A 4,497-nucleotide genomic window follows, 5' to 3' on the forward strand; every position below is an offset into this window, starting at 1 on the left:
CCACAGCAAGGGACAATTGATATAAAAAGATGGAAAAGAGTTGGTAATGTTTTAGAGGATTATTATGAGGTCTTTGGACCGGAAAAAATTCCTGTCACAGCCTTTTCTTATTGGGCTTTAATTAAAGATTTAATAGATAAGAAGGAAAAATGTCCGCAAATAACAGCGGCCATTGCCCAGACAGAAACAATATTAAAAATCAGTTCTAAAACAGATCTTAGAGAGTCTCAACCAGGGAAGAAGATTGACCTTACTCCCCTAGATAGAGATGAAGAGGAGGCCAAGGACCCTCCTATAATAACAGATGAAAACGATAAAGAAGGGACAAAAAACTCTTCTATTAAAATTAAAGACCAAGAAGACACAATAGGCCGAAAATATATCCAATCTTAAAAGAATTCCAAGATAATCAGGATGAGTACAATCCTGACCCTTTAGAGAAAGATTGGGATGATTTTGAAGAGGAGGCAGCTGAGTATCATAATCCTGACTGGCACCCTCCTCCTTGTAATTTGCCCTCAGCACCTACAGTGATGGCAGTAGTGGACCCAAACGAGGAACTCAAAGAAAAAATTAGTCAGCTCGAGGAACAGATAAGACTAGAAGAGCTGTATCAGTCCTTGATTAACAGACTGAAAACGTTGAGAACAGGGAATACAGGCACATCGGACCCAGACAGGCAAGGGAAATTTGTCCGCCCACCCCAGCAGCACAGGCAGCACTCCTTTAAAGAGGAGAGGTATGCGGAAGGAGGGGGGGAGGGTCTCTCCCCTCTGCATGTTTTCCCAGTCACTGAAAGCACAGATGAGCAGGGGGAACCTATCAGAAGGTATACTGGTCTCACTTTTACCCTTATCAAGGAATTAAAGAAGGCTGTTTCTCAATATGGGGCCACTTCCCCATATAGCATAGCCCTTTTGGATTCCTTGGCTGAACAATGGCTCACCCCGGGAGATTGGAATGTGCTGGCAAGGGCTGTTCTCGCTGGAGGAGACCATTTGCTCTGGAAATCTGAGTTTTATGAGTCCTGCCGAGAAACGGCAAAAAGGAACGTTCAAGTGGGAAAGGATTGGGATCTTGACATGTTGATAGGCGAGGGTGACTATGCCGCAATTGAAACCCAAAAGCAGTACGACCCTGGGTTGTTTGCACAAATCCAAGCAGCCGCTACAAAGGCTTGGAAAAAACTTCCCGTTAAAGGGGATCCCGGAGCTTCACTCACAGGAGTTAAGCAGGGGTCAGATGAGCCCTTCGCAGACTTTGCTCATAGACTCATGACAACAGCGGAAAGGCTCTTCGGTAATGCTGAGGCTGGTCTAGATTACGTAAAACAACTGGCATATGAGAACGCCAATCCGGCCTGCCAAGCAGCAATTAGACCCCACAGGAAAAGGACAGACTTGAAGGGATATATCCGCCTTTGTTCAGACATCGGGCCTTCCTATCAACAGGGCCTGGCTATGGCAGCAGCCCTTAGTGGGCGAACAGTAAGGGATTTTCTTAACGACCGAGATAAAAATAAAAAGGGTTGCTTTAAATGTGGCAAACTTGGACACTTTGCTAAGGATTGTCGAGGGGACCCACATAGGAGCGCTGAGACGAGGGCTCCAGGCCCTTGTCCAAGATGCAGAAAAGGAAAGCATTGGGCCAATGAATGTAAGTCTAAAACTAATAGTCAAGGGAATCCTCTGCCACCCCAGCAGGGAAACGGCATGAGGGGCCCGCCCCAGGCCCGGAAACAAGCTTATGGGGCAGTCAGCTTTGTTCCAGCAAACAGCAACAATCCATTTCAGAACTTAATAGAGCAACCCCAGGGAGCGCGGGACTGGACCTCTGTTTCACCTCCCACACAGTACTAACCCCTGACATGGGAGCACAAGCCTTAAGCACTGGGGTACATGGTCCCCTCCCCCCTGAAACCTTTGGATTGGTCTTAGGGAGAGGTAGTGTCATTACGAAAGGCATACAAATCTACCCAGGGGTAATCGATAATGATTATGCTGGAGAAATTAAAATTATGGCCAAAGCTGTTAATAGTATCATTACTATACCTCAAGGAGAAAGAATAGCTCAGTTAATTCTACTACCATTTGTTAAGACTGATAATAAGAGCCAATGTTCTAAAAGAGGGACAGGAGGCTTTGGATCCTCTAATGTATATTGGGTACAACCAATTACTAATCGGAAGCCTTCCCTGACCTTATGGTTGGATGGCAAGCCATTTACAGGACTAATAGATACCGGAGCTGATGTAACTATTATCAAACAAGAGGATTGGCCTTCTACATGGCCCACTTCGGAGACGCTGACTAATTTGAGAGGAATTGGGCAAAGTAGTAACCCTCGTCAAAGTTCTAAGTATATCACCTGGAAGGACTATGAAAATAATTCAGGCCTCATTAAGCCATTTATTATACCTCAATTGCCTGTTAACCTCTGGGGCAGGGACTTGCTCTCCCAAATGAAGGTCATGATGTGCAGCCCCAATGATATAGTCACTGCACAGATGCTAGCTCAGGGTTATAGCCCTGGAAAAGGACTAGGGAAAGGAGAAGATGGCATCCGGCAACCAATCCCAGCCTTGGGACAATTGGATAAGAAGGGCTTTGGAAATTTTTGATCTCGGCCATTGACATGCCTGCACCCCTAGGCTGTGCTGATCCAATCACTTGGAAATCAGATGAACCCGTATGGGTTGATCAATGGCCTTTAACAACCGAAAAACTGGTTGCTGCCCAGCAGTTAGTGCAGGAACAATTAGAAGCAGGGCATATCACAGAGAGTACTTCTCCTTGGAACACCCCTTTTTTGGCATTAAAAAGAAGTCTGGTAAATGGAGACTCTTACAGGATCTGAGAGCTGTAAATGCCACCATGGTACTCATGGGTGCCCTGCAGCCAGGATTACCTTCCCCAGTAGCGATTCCTCAAGGATATTTTAAAATTGTTATAGACCTTAAAGATTGCTTCTTTACAATCCCCTTACATCCGGCAGATCAAAAAAGATTTGCTTTTAGTGTGCCATCTACGAATTTTAAAGAACCAATGAAACGGTACCAGTGGAAATTTTTGCCTCAGGGAATGGCGAACAGCCCCGCCTTGTGTCAGAAATATGTAACTGCAGCTATACAACCCGTCAGAAACCTTTGGAAAGACATGTATATTGTACATTATATGGATGATATTTTAATAGCAGGGCAGCTAGGAGAGCAGGTCTTGCAATGCTTTGCCCGGCTCAAGCAGGAATTGGCAGCGGCTGGGCTACAAATAGCTCCAGAAAAGGTACAATTACAAGACCCATATACTTATTTGGGGTTTCAAATAAATGGACCAAAAATAACCAATCAAAAGGCTGTCATTCGTAAAGATAAGTTAAAAACACTCAATGATTTTCAGAAACTTTTGGGAGATATTAATTGGCTACGACCATATCTGAAGCTAACCACAGGTGAATTAAAACCTCTGTTTGATATATTGAAAGGTGACTCCCATCCTAAGTCTCCCAGAACAATTTCAGAAGAGGCGCTTATTGCACTTAAACAGGTAGAAGATGCTATTGCTGCTCAATTCGTTACTAGTATAGATTATTCTCAGCCCTTGACATTTATAGTCTTCAACACAGCAGTTACACCTACTGGTTTGTTTTGGCAAAATAATCCCATTATGTGGATCCACTTGCCCTCTTCACCTAAAAAGGTTTTACTCCCATATTATGATGCTATTGCTGATATGATCATTTTGGGCAGAGAAGATAGTCGAAAATATTTTGGAATAGAACCTTTGAAAATTATACAACCCTATTCTCGCTCACAAATTCACTGGCTTTTCCAAAACACTGATACATGGCCTATAGCTTGTGCTTCTTATGCTGGTGAATTAGATAATCATTACCCACCGGATAAATTTATTCAATTTTGCAAATTGCATGCGTTCGTCTTTCCTCGTATTATTAGTAAGGAACCTTTAAATGATGCGTTGTTAGTGTTTACTGATGGGTCATCTACAGGAGTTGCTGCCTATGCCTTTTCTGACAAAATAATTCAATTCAAGACTACGCATACATCAGCTCAATTGGTGGAATTACAAGCCCTTATTGCAGTTTTTTCAGCCTTTCCCGATCGGGCACTCAATATTTATACTGACAGTGCTTACTTGGCTCATTCAGTTCCCCTCCTGGAAACTGTTGCACAGATTAAACATATTTCAGAAACGGCTAAGTTATTTTTACATTGTCAGCAACTTATTCGTAAGAGAACTGCCCCCTTTTTCCTAGGGCATATTAGAGCTCATTCAGGTCTACCAGGGCCCCTCACTCAGGGTAACGAAATAGCAGATGCCGCCACAAAAATAGTGGCCACAGTTACCAATGAAGGCCTAACCTTAGCACAGGCCGCTCATGATCTGCACCATTTGAATGCTCAGTCCCTAAGACTGATGTTTAAAATAACTAGAGAACAAGCTAGACAGATAGTTAAACAATGTAATAACTGTGTGACAT

Source organism: Tenrec ecaudatus, chromosome 15 (genome assembly GCF_050624435.1).
Source record: "Tenrec ecaudatus isolate mTenEca1 chromosome 15, mTenEca1.hap1, whole genome shotgun sequence".
Taxonomy (NCBI): domain Eukaryota; kingdom Metazoa; phylum Chordata; class Mammalia; order Afrosoricida; family Tenrecidae; genus Tenrec; species Tenrec ecaudatus.